A 17074-nucleotide genomic window follows, 5' to 3' on the forward strand; every position below is an offset into this window, starting at 1 on the left:
GAGGTTATGCTGCAATTGTCTAAGATGTTCGTGAGGCCGCACCTGGAGTATTGTGTTCAGTTTTGGTCTCCTTACTTGAGAAAGGACGTACTGGCACTGGAGGGTGTGCAGAGGAGATTCACTAGGTTAATCCCAGAGCTGAAGGGGTTGGATTACGAGGAGAGGCTGAGTAGACTGGGACTGTACTCGTTGGAATTTAGAAGGATGAGGGGGGGATCTGATAAAAACATATAAGATTATGAAGGGAATAGATAGGATAGATGCGGGCAGGTTGTTTCCACTGGCGGGTGAAAGCAGAACTAGGGGGCATAGCCTCAAAATAAGGGGAAGTAGATTTAGGACTGAGTTTAGGAGGAACTTCTTCACCCAAAGGGTTGTGAATCTATGGAATTCCTTGCCCAGTGAAGCAGTAGAGGCTCCTTCATTAAATGTTTTTAAGATAAAGATAGATAGTTTTTTGAAGAATAAAGGGATTAAGGGTTATGGTGTTCGGGCCGGGAAGTGGAGCTGAGTCCACAGAAGATCAGCCATGATCTCATTGAATGGCGAAGCAGGCTCGAGGGGCCAGGTGGCCTACTCCTGCTCCTAGTTCTTATGGTGCTTTCTGGGTGTAATTCTGCCCCAGCCACCCCTAGCACGGCTTTAATAAAATCGCACAACACACAAAGGGGCCATACAGCCCATCCTGGCACGTACTGGCTTTTCTGAAAGAGCTTGCCAATTAACCTCTGTCCCCATCGCCTTTGCGACAGTTGCCCTTCCATCCGATCACCTTTTGAATGTTAGCATCAAATACGCTTCCAGCACGATGACCTAAGCGGTTTGATTCCCGGCTTGGGTCACTGTCTGTGCGGAGTCTGCACGTTCTCCCCGTGTCTGCGTGGGTTTCCTCCGGGTGCTCCGGTTTCCCCCCACAAGTCCCGAAAGACGTGCTGTTAGGTGCATTGGACATTCTGAATTCCCCCTCAGTTTACCCGAATAGGCGCCAGTGTGTGGCGACTAGGGGCTTTTCACAGTAACTTCATTGCAATGTTAATGTAAGCCTGCTTGTGACATAATAAAGATTAATATATTGTAAGCCTGCCTCTCTCTGGTTATTGCCCCTCCTACCAGTGGAGAGAATTTCTCCTTATTTGTCAAAACCCTCGATCATTTTAACTCCTATTTAAATCTCCTCCTTGCTCTGAGGCAAAACAGTCCCAGCTACCCCAGTCTGCACAAAACGCAGAAACCTTGGCCGGGATTCTCCCAGCGGGAGTCTAAGTGCCGACGCCGGAGTAACAACCCGTGTGTTTTACTCCGGCGTCGCCGCCCGTTCCCAGACCCCTATTCTCCCCCCTCCGTGGGGCTAGAAGGGGCGTCCGTGATTTACGAGGGCGGGGCCTCGGCACAGCGTCAGAGACCCGGCGCCTTGGGTCCCGCGCATGCAAAGTTGGGCCGGCGCCAACTAGCGCATGCGCGGTGGCGGTCCTCCCCCAGGCCGCCCCGCACAAACATGGCGGATGGATCCAGGCTCGCCGGGGGAAGAAAGGAGGCACGCCGACAGAGAGGCCGGCCCGCCGATCGGTTGGACCCGATCGCGTACCAGGCCACTCCGGCGGCCCCCCCCCCCACCCCCGGGAACGGAGCCCCCCCCCCCCCACAGGCCCCCCCCCCCCCCCAAGCCTTCGCGACGAGTACCCGCCGGCAGCGACCAGGTGTGGACGGCTCCGGCGGGACCAGGCCGTTTACGTGCGGCCGCTCGGCCCATCCGGGCCGGAGAATTGCCGCTCGCCGTTTGCGGCGATTCTCCGAGCGGCGCGCCGCTGGTTTCGGGGGGGGGTGGGAGAATCGCGTGCGGGGGCTGGGGCGGCGTGGCGCGATTTGCGCGGCCCCCCGGGCGATTCTCCCACCCGGCCGGTGGGGGGACGAAGAATACCGCCCCTCATCTTTTCCAGAAATGAAGGATTGCATTTAGATATCACCTTTCGTGACCTCACATCGTCCAAACGTGCTTTCAGCCAATTAAGTCCATTTGTTCCCAGTCACTCCACCATCGGTCAGAATATTACACAATATCCTGGGCTGGAAATTCCACCCAACTCCCAACTTGCTGCTTCCGCTGCTCAGGAGATCCCGGAGGACCCAGATTCACTGCACGGCAGGAAATCTCTCACAACTCCGCACTCCCTGCTTCCCTGAGGCTGCGGGGTTCTCCATCCCACCAGCCGGCCAGGGGCTTTCCCATTGTAGCCACCCCCATGCCGTCGGGAAACCCGGGGCGTGGGTGCGCTGCCGGCGAACCGGAGGATGCCACCGGCTGGGCAACTCGCTGCCCAGATTGACTGCACCAGGAGGTTGTCCATCTCCCATCATTCCATGGCCAGATTGTGAAGCGATTGTTCATCGGGTTCATTGGGCCGGCACGGTGGCCCAGTGGTTGGCACAGTTGCTTCACAGCTCCGGGGTCCCAGGTTCGATTCCTGACTTGGGTCACTGTCTGTGCGGAGTCTGCACGTTCTCCCCGTGTCTGCGTGGGTTTCCTCCGGGTGCTCCGGTTTCCTCCCACAAGTCCAAAGATGCGCAGGTTAGGTGGATTGGCCACGATAAATTGCCCCTTAGTGTCCAAAAAGGTTAAGTGGGGGTTACTGGGTTACGGGGATAGGGTAGATACGTGGGCTTGAGCAGGGTGCTCTTTCTAAGGGCCGGTGCAGACTCAATGGGCCGAATGGCCTCCTTCCACACGGTAAATTCTGTGATTCTCTGAGTTGTGGTGAGTGAGTGGTTTAGTCATGATTTAATTCTTCAATGTTTAATTCAGCTTCTTGTAATAGAACTAAGTGAAGACTTAGCGCATTTGACAGCCAATTTATTCCAGATTAAGGAGCTGTCAACCTTCCGGAGATGATTTGAAGCAAAATGTCTGATTCATCCAACACTGCCGTTCGCTCCCTGAGTGATGTGAAGCGGGACGTTTGTGTCGTTCAGTTTGAGAGGCCGCGTGTCAAACTCCATCCCCATGGGATCATCGCACAGCTCAGAGGGAAGGACTGATGCTGCTGGTGTCAGCCACGGGTCAATGGGTAACTCTCTCACCTCCGAGCGACCGTCTCTGGGTTTAAGGCCCACTCCAGAGGCGGATATTCCAGGCTGACACTTCAGGCGCAGAGCCGAGGCAGTGCAGCACAGTCAGAGGTGCTGGCCGGGATTCTCCGATCCCGCGGGCAAGTTCTGACGCCGGCGTCAAAAGCGGCGCGAGCCACTCCGGCGTCGATGGGCCACCAGGCCCAGGTATTCACCCCTTCCCAGGGGGCGAGCACCGCCGGAGTGGTGCCCGCAGCTCCGGCGCTCGAAGGCCGGCGCACCACGGCCGGGCGAATCCGCGCATGCGCTTAGGTTCCCATCTCCGCGCCGGCCCCGGGCAATATGGTGGGCCCCAACGGGGGCCCGGCGCGGGGTCGAAAAATCCCGGCCGCTGTCTTTGGTGGGAAGCATTGGACTGTGGGAGGAAACCGGAGCACCCGGAGGAAACCCACGCAGACACGGGGAGAACGTGCAGACCCGGCACAGATAGTGACCCAAGCCGGGAATCGAACCTGGGACCCTGGAGCTGTGAAGCAATGGTGCTAACCACTGTGCTACCGTGCCCCCCCAAATTCTGAAGGATATAAATAGGGTGGATGGGAAGAAACTTTTCCCCCTGGGTGGAGGGTCAATAACCAGGGGCCATAGATTTCCGGTAAGGGGCAGGAGATTGAGGGGGGATGTGAGGAAAAACCTTTTCACCCAGAGGGTGCTGGGAGTCTGGGACTCGCTGCCTGAGAGGGGGGTGGCGGCAGAGGCCCTCAGAACATTTCAGAAGTATTTCGATGAGCATTGGAAACGGCAGAGCTCACAAGGCTACGGACAATTGGATAGAAAACTCCACGTGAGGCCCGACCGGGCCTGCTCCAAGACCCGACCCCAGGAGCGCCCAAGGAGGGAGCAGAACATGGGACTCAGCCCAACCTGCCTCAGGAGGCCCCTGCCTGCAACCCCCCCCCCCCCCCGAAACAGCGGAGACCCCGCACGAGGACTTGAACGCACCGCAAGGTATTCCCGTGCTGGCAGAACGCCTGAACCCGACCGGATCACAAACATGCTGGATTGGATTGGATTTGTTTATTGTCACGTGTACCGAAGTACAGTGAAAAGTATTTTTCTGCGAGCAGCTCAACAGATCATTAAATACATGGGAAGAAAAGGGAATAAAAGAAAATGCATAATAGGGCAACACAAGGTCCACAATGTAACTACATAACACCAGCATCGGGTGAAGCATACAGGGTGTAGTGTTAATGAGGTCAGTCCATAAGACGGTCGTTTAGGAGTCTGGTAACAGCGGGGAAGCTGTTTTAGAGTCTGTTCATGCGTGTTCTCAGACTTTTGTACCTCCTGCCCGATGGAATAAGTTGAAAGAGTGAGTAAGCCGGGTCTTTGATTATGCTGCCTGCTTTCCCCAGGCAGCGGGAGGTGTAGATGGAGTCAATGGACGGGAGGCAGGTTCGTGTGATGGACTGGGCGGTGTTCATGACTCTCTGAAGTTTCTTGCGGGCCTGGGCCGAGCAGTTGCCATACCAGGCTGTGATGCAGCCAGATAGGATGCTTTCTATGGTGCATCTGTAAAAGTTGGTAAGGGTTAATGTGGACATGCCAAATTTCCTTAGTTGCCTGAGGAAGTATAGGCGTTGTTGTGCTTTCTTGGTGGTAGCGTCGACGTGGGTGGACCAGGACAGATTTTTGGAGATGTGCACCCCTAGGAATTTGAAACTGCTAACCACCTCCACCTCGGCCCCGTTGATGCTAACTGGGGTGTGTACAATACTTTGGTTTCTGAAGTCAGTGACCAGCTCTTTAGTTTTGCTGGCATTGAGGGAGAGATTGTTGTCACTGCACCACTCCACTAGGTTCTCCATCTCCCTCCTGTATTCGGACTCGTCGTTATTCGAGATCCAGCCCACTATGGTCGTATCGTCAGCAAACTTGTATTTGGAGTTGGAACCAAATTTTGCCACGCAGTCGTGTGTGTACAGGGAGTAGAGTAAGGGGCTAAGTACGCAGCCTTGCGGGGCCCCGGTGTTGAGGACTATTGTGGAGGAGGTGTTGTTGTTCATTCTTACTGATTGTGGTCTGTTGGTCAGAAAATCGAGGATCCAGTTGCAGAGTGGGGAGCCAAGTCCTAGGTTTTGGAGCTTTGATATGAGCTTGGCTGGGATTATGGTGTTGAAAGCGGAGCTGTAGTCAATAAATAGGAGTCTGACGTAGGAGTCCTTGTTTTCGAGATGCTCTAGGGATGAGTGTAGGGCCAGGGAAATGGCGTCTGCTGTGGACCGGTTGCGGCGGTATGTGAATTGCAGTGGATCAAGGCATTCTGGGAGTATGGAGGTGATGTGCTTCATGACCAACCTCTCGAACCTCCCCGTGTTTGCGTGAGTTTCCTCCGGGTGCTCCGGTTTCCTCCCACAACTCCCGAAAGACCTGCTTGTTAGGTAATTTGGAAATTCTGAATTCTCCCTCTGTGTACCCGAACAGGCGCCGGAATGTGGCGACTAGGTCCTTTTCGCAGTAACTTCATTGCAGCGTTAATATAAGCCTACTTGTGACAATAAAGATTATTATTATTATCTGGGCAAGACTAGACTTTGGGGCTGGTTTAGCACAGGGCTAAATCGCTGGCTTTTAAAGCAGACCAAGGCAGGCCAGCAGCACGATTAAATTCCCGTACCAGCCTCCCCGAACAGGCGCTGGAATGTGGCGACTAGGGGCTTGTCATGATATCCACATTAGCATATCATGGTGCAATCACACACACACTGATGGACAGGTCGACGGACCAGCCAGCACACACACAACATCACAGCCAATCACCAGTGAGAGCACACGCACTATAAAACAGGGAACACCACAGTTCCCGCTCATTCTACCAGGAGATAGCTCAGAGCACAGAGCTCACAGCGCGCCACTCAGACATACACCATGTGCTGAGTGCCTCTCTAAGATAGTGCTAGGGCTGGGTCCACAGGTTAGCTGGTGGAGTACGAACCACAGCCAGACGTTAACAGTTATTATTGTACAGAATAATAAAACAGAGTTGTACTATCTACAACCGTGTGGGTTCATTTGTGTATTAGAACACAACGACAGGGGCTTTTCACAGTAACTTCATTTGAAGCCTACTTGTGACAATAAGCGATTTTCATTTCATTTTGTTTCATTTCATTGTTGCCCCATCTCCAGCCTTTCCGCTGCACTCCCCTCAGTCTTTTAATCGCGACCGAGTTCTTGGTTGATTTTCAAAATCCCTGCAATACCGCTGCGGCCACTGGATGGCAGCATGGGCAGTGTTTACCGGCAGGGCTTGGGGAGTGCAACGCTGCCACCTGCTGGTGGCTCACTCCTATTCCCCCAAACTCCCTGCCAAACATCCTTCCCAAACCACGTCCATCACAGAGGCCACGGGGTGGGGGAAATCTGGCAAAGAAAGAATTTCCCCACCTCGGAAAACCATTGAGAAAATGTGGCGGCCAAATTATGCACAGTGCGATCCGAGAAAAACAGAATGTGCCGATGAGCCATCGGAATGAGAGAATCACGGAATAATAGTCTTGAAAGGCCCTGACTTTCCCGTCTAATCCCGTTTTCCAGCACTGGGCCCGTAGACCTGAACGCTCAGACGTGCCAAGTGCTCATCCAGGTACATATTAAAGGATGTGAGGCAACCGGCCCCTACCCCCCTCCCAGGCAGCGCGTTCCAGACCCGCCCCTACCCCCCTCCCAGGCAGCACGTTCCAGACCCGCCTCTACCCCCCTCCCAGGCAGCGCGTTCCAGACCCGCCTCTACCCCCCTCCCAGGCAGCGCGTTCCAGACCCACCCCTACCCCCCTCCCAGGCAGCGCGTTCCAGACCCGCTCCTACCCCCCTCCCAGGCAGCGCGTTCCAGACCCGCCTCTACCCCCCTCCCAGGCAGCGCGTTCCAGACCCGCCTCTACCCCCCTCCCAGGCAGCGCGTTCCAGACCCGCCTCTACCCGCCTCCCAGGCAGCGCGTTCCAGACCGTCACCTCTCTCTGGGTAAAAAAGTGTTTCCTCAAATCCCCCCTGAACCTCCCACCCCTCACCTTGAACTTGGGTCCCCCTCGTAACCAATCCTTCAACCAAGGGGAACAGCTGCTCCCTATCCACCCTGTCCATGCCCCTCATTAACTTGTCCACCTCGATCAGGTCGCCCCTCAGTCTCCTCTGCTCCAGAGAAAATAACTCAAACCTATCCAACCTCTCTTCATAACTTAAATGTTCCATCCCAGGCAACATCCTGGTGAATCTCCTCTGCACCCCCTCCAGTGCAATCACACCCTTCCTATAATGTGGTCACCAGAATTGCACACAGTGCTCCAGCTGTGGCCTCACTAAAGTTCTGTACAACTCCAACATGACCTCCCTGCTTTTGTAATCTGTGCCCCTCCCCCCACCCCCTCCCCCTCCCCCCTGGGTTGCTGCTGTTGTCTTTCTTTCTTTTCATTCCCTCTATCGTTCTGTGAGGTAGTTGACGAACGGTTGCCACCGCCTGGTGAACCCTTGAGCCGAACCCCTTAATACGAACTTGATCCGTTCTAACTTTATAAACCCTGCCATGTCGTTTATCCAGGTCTCCACGCCCGGGGGTTTGGCTTCCTTCTACATAAGCAATATCCTGCGCCGGGCTACTAGGGACGCAAAGGCCAAAACATCAGCCTCTCTCGCCTCCTGCACTCCCGGCTCTTCTGCAACCCCGAATATAGCCAACCGCCAGCTTGGTTCGACCCGGACCCCCACCACCTTCGAAAGCACCTTCGCCACCCCCACCCAGAACCCCTGTAATGCCGGACATGACCAGAACATGTGGGTGTGATCCGCTGGGCTTCTCGAGCATCTCCCACACCTATCCTCTACCCCGAAAAATTTACTGAGCCGTGCTCCAGTCATATGCGCCCTGTGTAACACCTTAAATTGTATCAGGCTTAGCCTGGCACACGAGGACGACGAGTTTACCCTACGTAGGGCATCAGCCCACAGCCCCTCCTCAATCTCCTCCCCCAGCTCTTCTTCCCATTTCCCTTTCAGCTCATCTACCATGATCTCCCCCTCGTCCCTCATCTCCCTGTATATGTCCGCTACCTTACCGTCCCCCACCCATGTCTCTGAGATCACTCTATCCTGCACTTCCTGCGTCGGGAGCTGCGGGAATTCCCTCACCTGTTGCCTCGCAAAAGCCCTCAGTTGCATATACCGAAATGCATTCCCTTGGGGCAACCCATATTTTTCCGTCAGCGCTCCCAGACTCGCAAACATCCCATCTACGAACAGATCTCTCAATTGTACTACCCCAGCTCTTTGCCATGCTCCAAACACTGTGTACACACACACTGACCCAGGGTACGCAGACTGTGTTCACACTGACTGACCGAGGGTACACAGACTGTGCACACACTGACTGACCCAGGGTACACAGACTGTGTTCACACTGACTGACCCAGGGTACACAGACTGTGTTCACACTGACTGACCGAGGGTACACAGACTGTGCACACACTGACTGACCCAGGGTACACAGACTGTGTTCACACTGACTGACCGAGGGTACACAGACTGTGCACACACTGACTGACCCAGGGTACACAGACTGTGTTCACACTGACTGACCCAGGGTGCAGAGACTGTGTACACACTGACTGACCCAGGGTACACAGACTGTGTACACACTGACTGTCCCAGGGTACACAGACTGTGTACACACTGACTGACCCAGGGTACACAGACTGTGTACACACTGACTGACCCAGGGTACACAGACTGTGTACACACTGACTGACCCAGGGTACACAGAATGTGTACACACTGACTGTCCCAGTGTACACAGACTGTGTACACACTGACTGACCCAGGGTAAATATACTGTGTACACACTGACAGACCCGGGTACATAGACTGTGTACACACTGACTGACCCATTGTACACAGACTGTGTACACACTGACAAACCCGGGGTACACATACTGTGTTCACACTGACTGACCCAGGGTACACAGACTGTGTACACACTGACTGACCCAGGGTGCACAGTCTGTGTACACACTGACTGACCCAGGGTACACAGACTGTGTACACACTGACTGACCCAGGGTGCACAGACTGTGTTCACACTGACAGACCCAGGGTACACAGACTGTGTTCACACTGACTGACCCAGGGTGCACAGACTGTGTACACACTGACTGACCCAGGGTACACAGACTGTGTTCACACTGACAGACCCGGGGTTCATAGACTGTGTACACACTGACTGACCTAGGGCACACAGACTGTGTACACACTGACAGACCCAGGGTACACAGACTGTGTACACACTGACTGACCCAGGGTACACAGACTGAGTTCACACCGACTGACCCAGGGTACACAGACTGTGTTCACACTGACTGACCCAGGGTACACAGACTGTGTTCACACTGACTGACCCAGGGTACACAGACTGTGTACACACTGACTGACCCAGGGTACACAGACTCTGTACACACTGACTGTCCCAGGATGCACAGACTGTGTACACACTGACTGACCCAGGTGCACAGACTGTGTACACACTGACTGTCCCAGGATGCACAGACTGTGTACACACTGACTGACCCAGGTGCACAGACTGTGTACATACTGACTGACCCAGGGTACACAGACTGTGTTCACACTGACTGACCCAGGGTACACAGACTGAGTTCACACTGACTGACCCAGGGTACACAAACTGTGTACACACTGACAGACCCGGGGTACACAGACTGTGTACACACTGACTGACCCAGGTGCACAGACTGTGTACACACTGACTGTCCCAGGATGCACAGACTGTGTACACACTGACTGACCCAGGTGCACAGACTGTGTACATACTGACTGACCCAGGGTACACAGACTGTGTTCACACTGACTGACCCAGGGTACACAGACTGAGTTCACACTGACTGACCCAGGGTACACAGACTGTGTACACACTGACTGACCCAGGGTACACAGACTGTGTTCACACTGACTGACCCAGGGTACACAGACTGTGTACACACTGACTGACCCAGGGTACACAGACTGAGTTCACACTGACTGACCCAGGGTACACAGACTGTGTACACACTGTCTGACCCAGGGTACACAGACTGTGTTCACACTGACTGACCCAGGGTGCACAGACTGTGTACACACTGACTGACCCAGGGTACACAGACTGTGTACACACTGACTGACCCAGGGTGCACAGACTGTGTACACACTGACTGACCCAGGGTACACAGACTGTGTTCACACTGACTGACCCAGGGTGCACAGACTGTGTTCACACTGACAGATACGGGGTACACAGACTGTGTACACACTGACTGACCCAGGGTGCACAGACTGTGCACACACTGCCTGACCCAGGGTACACAGACTGTGTTCACACTGACAGACCCAGGGTACACAGACTGTGCACACACTGACTGACCCAGGGTACACAGACTGTGTACACACTGACTGACTCATGGTGCACAGACTGTGTACACACTGACAGATACAGGGTACACAGACTGTGTACACACTGACTAACCCAGGGTACACAGACTGTGTTCACACTGACAGACCCAGGGTACACAGACTGTGTTCACACTGACTGACCCAGAGGACACAGACTGTGTACACACTGACAGACCCAGGGTACACAGACTGTGTACACACTGACTGACCTAGGGTACACAGACTGTGTTCACACTGACTAACCCAGGGTGCACAGACTGTGTTCACACTGACTGACCCAGTGTACACAGACTGTGTACACACTGACTGTCTCAGGGTACACAGACTGTGTACACACTGACTGACCCAGGGTACACAGACTGTGTACACACTGACTGACCCAGGGTACACAGACTGTGTACACACTGACTGACCCAGGGTACACTGACTGTGTACACACTGTCTGACCCAGTGTACACAGACTGTGTTCACACTGACTGACCCAGGGTACACAGACTGTGTACACACTGTCTGACCCAGTGTACACAGACTGTGTACACACTGACAGACCTGGGGTACACAGACTGTGTACACACTGACTGTCTCAGGGTACACAGACTGTGTACACACTGACTGACCCAGGGAACACAGACTGTGTACACACTGACAGACCTGGGGTACACAGACTGTGTTCACAATGACTGACCCAGGGTACACAGACTGTGTACACACTGACTGACCCAGGGTGCACAGACTGTGTTCACACTGACAGATACGGGGTACACAGACTGTGTACACACTGACAGACCTGGGGTACACAGACTGTGTACACACTGACTGACCCAGGGTACACAGACTGTGTCCACACGGACTGACCCAGGGTGCACAGACTGTGTTCACACTGACAGATACGGGGTACACAGACTGTGTACACACTGACTGACCCAGGGTGCACAGACTGTGTACACACTGACTGACCCAGGGTACACAGACTGTGTACACACTGACTGACTCATGGTGCACAGACTGTGTACACACTGACAGATACGGGGTACACAGACTGTGTACACACTGACTAACCCAGGGTACACAGACTGTGTTCACACTGACAGACCCAGGGTACACAGACTGTGTTCACACTGACTGACCCAGGGTACACAGACTGTGTACACACTGACAGACCCAGGGTACACAGACTGTGTACGCACTGACTGACCCAGGGTACACAGACTGTGTTCACACTGACTAACCCAGGGTGCACAGACTGTGTTCACACTGACTGACCCAGTGTACACAGACTGTGTACACACTGACTGTCTCAGGGTACACAGACTGTGTACACACTGACTGACCCAGGGTACACAGACTGTGTACACACTGACTGACCCAGGGTACACAGACTGTGTACACACTGACTGACCCAGGGTACACTGACTGTGTACACACTGTCTGACCCAGTGTACACAGACTGTGTTCACACTGACTGTCTCAGGGTACACAGACTGTTTACACACTGACTGACCCAGGGTACACAGACTGTGTACACACTGACTGACCCAGGGTACACAGACTGTGTACACACTGACTGACCCAGGGTGCACAGACTGTGTTCACACTGACTGACCCAGTGTACACAGACTGTGTACACACTGACTGTCTCAGGGTACACAGACTGTGTACACACTGACTGACCCAGGGTACACAGACTGTGTACACACTGACTGACCCAGGGTACACAGACTGTGTACACACTGACTGACCCAGGGTACACTGACTGTGTACACACTGTCTGACCCAGTGTACACAGACTGTGTTCACACTGACTGTCTCAGGGTACACAGACTGTTTACACACTGACTGACCCAGGGTACACAGACTGTGTACACACTGACTGACCCAGGGTACACAGACTGTGTACACACTGACTGACCCAGGGTACACAGACTGTGTACACACTGACAGACCTGGGGTACACAGACTGTGTACACACTGACTGTCTCAGGGTACACAGACTGTGTACACACTGACTGACCCAGGGAACACAGACTGTGTACACACTGACAGACCTGGGGTACACAGACTGTGTTCACAATGACTGACCCAGGGTACACAGACTGTGTACACACTGACTGACCCAGGGTGCACAGACTGTGTTCACACTGACAGATACGGGGTACACAGACTGTGTACACACTGACAGACCTGGGGTACACAGACTGTGTACACACTGACTGACCCAGGGTACACAGACTGTGTCCACACGGACTGACCCAGGGTGCACAGACTGTGTTCACACTGACAGATACGGGGTACACAGACTGTGTACACACTGACTGACCCAGGGTGCACAGACTGTGTACACACTGACTGACCCAGGGTACACAGACTGTGTACACACTGACTGACTCATGGTGCACAGACTGTGTACACACTGACAGATACGGGGTACACAGACTGTGTACACACTGACTAACCCAGGGTACACAGACTGTGTTCACACTGACAGACCCAGGGTACACAGACTGTGTTCACACTGACTGACCCAGGGTACACAGACTGTGTACACACTGACAGACCCAGGGTACACAGACTGTGTACGCACTGACTGACCCAGGGTACACAGACTGTGTTCACACTGACTAACCCAGGGTGCACAGACTGTGTTCACACTGACTGACCCAGTGTACACAGACTGTGTACACACTGACTGTCTCAGGGTACACAGACTGTGTACACACTGACTGACCCAGGGTACACAGACTGTGTACACACTGACTGACCCAGGGTACACAGACTGTGTACACACTGACTGACCCAGGGTACACTGACTGTGTACACACTGTCTGACCCAGTGTACACAGACTGTGTTCACACTGACTGTCTCAGGGTACACAGACTGTTTACACACTGACTGACCCAGGGTACACAGACTGTGTACACACTGACTGACCCAGGGTACACAGACTGTGTACACACTGACTGACCCAGGGTACACAGACTGTGTACACACTGACAGACCTGGGGTACACAGACTGTGTTCACACTGACTGACCTAGGGTACACAGACTGTGTACACACTGACAGACCTGGGGTACACAGACTGTGTACACACTGACTGTCTCAGGGTACACAGACTGTGTACACACTGACTGACCCAGGGTACACAGACTGTGTACACACTGACAGACCTGGGGTACACAGACTGTGTTCACACTGACTGACCCAGGGTACACAGACTGTGTACACACTGACTGACCCAGGGTGCACAGACTGTGTTCACACTGACAGATACGGGGTACACAGACTGTGTACACACTGACAGACCTGGGGTACACAGACTGTGTACACACTGACTGACCCAGGGTACACAGACTGTGTCCACACGGACTGACCCAGGGTGCACAGACTGTGTTCACACTGACAGATACGGGGTACACAGACTGTGTACACACTGACTGACCCAGGGTGCACAGACTGTGTACACACTGACTGACCCAGGGTACACAGACTGTGTACACACTGACTGACTCATGGTGCACAGACTGTGTACACACTGACAGATACGGGGTACACAGACTGTGTACACACTGACTGACCCAGGGTACACAGACTGTGTTCACACTGACAGACCCAGGGTACACAGACTGTGTTCACACTGACTGACCCAGGGTACACAGACTGTGTACACACTGACAGACCCAGGGTACACAGACTGTGTACACACTGACTGACCCAGGGTACACAGACTGTGTTCACACTGACTAACCCAGGGTGCACAGACTGTGTTCACACTGACTGACCCAGTGTACACAGACTGTGTACACACTGACTGTCTCAGGGTACACAGACTGTGTACACACTGACTGACCCAGGGTACACAGACTGTGTACACACTGACTGACCCAGGGTACACAGACTGTGTACACACTGACTGACCCAGGGTACACTGACTGTGTACACACTGTCTGACCCAGTGTACACAGACTGTGTTCACACTGACTGACCCAGGGTACACAGACTGTGTACACACTGACAGACCTGGGGTACACAGACTGTGTTCACACTGACTGACCCAGGGTACACAGACTGTGTACACACTGACAGACCTGGGGTACACAGACTGTGTACACACTGACTGTCTCAGGGTGCACAGACTGTGTACACACTGACTGACCCAGGGTGCACAGACTGTGTTCACACTGACAGATACTGGGTACACAGACTGTGTACACACTGACAGACCTGGGGTACACAGACTGTGTACACACTGACTGACCCAGGGTACACAGACTGTGTCCACACGGACTGACCCAGGGTGCACAGACTGTGTACACACTGACTGACCCAGGGTGCACAGACTGTGTTCACACTGACAGATACGGGGTACACAGACTGTGTACACACTGACTGACCCAGGGTGCACAGACTGTGTACACACTGACTGACTCAGGGTGCACAGACTGTGTACACACTGACAGATACGGGGTACACAGACTGTGTACACACTGGCTGACCCAGGGTGCACAGACTGTGTTCACACTGACAGATACGGGGTACACAGACTGTGTACACACTGACTGACCCAGGGTGCACAGACTGTGTACACACTGACTGACCCAGGGTACACAGACTGTGTACACACTGACTGACTCATGGTGCACAGACTGTGTACACACTGACAGATACGGGGTACACAGACTGTGTACACACTGACTGACCCAGGGTACACAGACTGTGTTCACACTGACAGACCCAGGGTACACAGACTGTGTTCACACTGACTGACCCAGGGTACACAGACTGTGTACACACTGACAGACCCAGGGTACACAGACTGTGTACACACTGACTGACCCAGGGTACACAGACTGTGTTCACACTGACTAACCCAGGGTGCACAGACTGTGTTCACACTGACTGACCCAGTGTACACAGACTGTGTACACACTGACTGTCTCAGGGTACACAGACTGTGTACACACTGACTGACCCAGGGTACACAGACTGTGTACACACTGACTGACCCAGGGTACACAGACTGTGTACACACTGACTGACCCAGGGTACACTGACTGTGTACACACTGTCTTACCCAGTGTACACAGACTGTGTTCACACTGACTGACCCAGGGTACACAGACTGTGTACACACTGACAGACCTGGGGTACACAGACTGTGTTCACACTGACTGACCCAGGGTACACAGACTGTGTACACACTGACAGACCTGGGGTACACAGACTGTGTACACACTGACTGTCTCAGGGTGCACAGACTGTGTACACACTGACTGACCCAGGGTGCACAGACTGTGTTCACACTGACAGATACTGGGTACACAGACTGTGTACACACTGACAGACCTGGGGTACACAGACTGTGTACACACTGACTGACCCAGGGTACACAGACTGTGTCCACACGGACTGACCCAGGGTGCACAGACTGTGTACACACTGACTGACCCAGGGTGCACAGACTGTGTTCACACTGACAGATACGGGGTACACAGACTGTGTACACACTGACTGACCCAGGGTGCACAGACTGTGTACACACTGACTGACTCAGGGTGCACAGACTGTGTACACACTGACAGATACGGGGTACACAGACTGTGTACACACTGACTGACCCAGGGTGCACAGACTGTGTACACACTGACTGACTCAGGGTGCACAGACTGTGTACACACTGACAGATACGGGGTACACAGACTGTGTACACACTGACTGACCCAGGGTACACAGACTGTGTTCACACTGACAGGCCCAGGGTACACAGACTGTGTACACACTGACAGATACGGGGTACACAGACTGTGTTCACACTGACTGACCCAGGGTACACAGGCTGTGTTCACACTGACTGACCCAGGGTGCACAGACTGTGTACACACTGACTGACCCAGGGTATACAGACTGTATACACACTGACAGACCCGGGGTACACAGACTGTGTACACACTGACTGATCCAGGGTACACAGACTGTGTACACACTGACTGACCCAGGGTACACAGACTGTGTACACACTGACTGACCCAGGGTACACAGACTGTGTACACACTGACTGACCCAGGGTATACAGACTGTATACACACTGACAGACCCGGGGTACACAGACTGTGTACACACTGACTGATCCAGGGTACACAGACTGTGTACACTGAGAGACCCAGTGTACGTAGACTGTGTACACACTGACTGATCCAGGGTACACAGACTGTGTACACTGAGAGACCCAGTGTACACAGACTGTGTACACACTGACTGACCCAGGGTATACAGACTGTATACACACTGACAGACCCGGGGTACACAGGCTGTGTTCACACTGACTGACCCAGGGTGCACAGACTGTGTACACACTGACTGACCCAGTGTACACAGACTGTGTTCACACTGACAGACCCAGGGTACACAGACTGTGTACACTGAGAGACCCAGTGTACGTAGACTGTGTACACACTGACTGACCCAGGGTACACAGACTGTATACACACTGACAGACCCGGGGTACACAGCCTGTGATCACAC

Source organism: Scyliorhinus torazame, chromosome 9, assembly GCF_047496885.1.
Source record: "Scyliorhinus torazame isolate Kashiwa2021f chromosome 9, sScyTor2.1, whole genome shotgun sequence".
Lineage (NCBI taxonomy): Eukaryota > Metazoa > Chordata > Chondrichthyes > Carcharhiniformes > Scyliorhinidae > Scyliorhinus > Scyliorhinus torazame.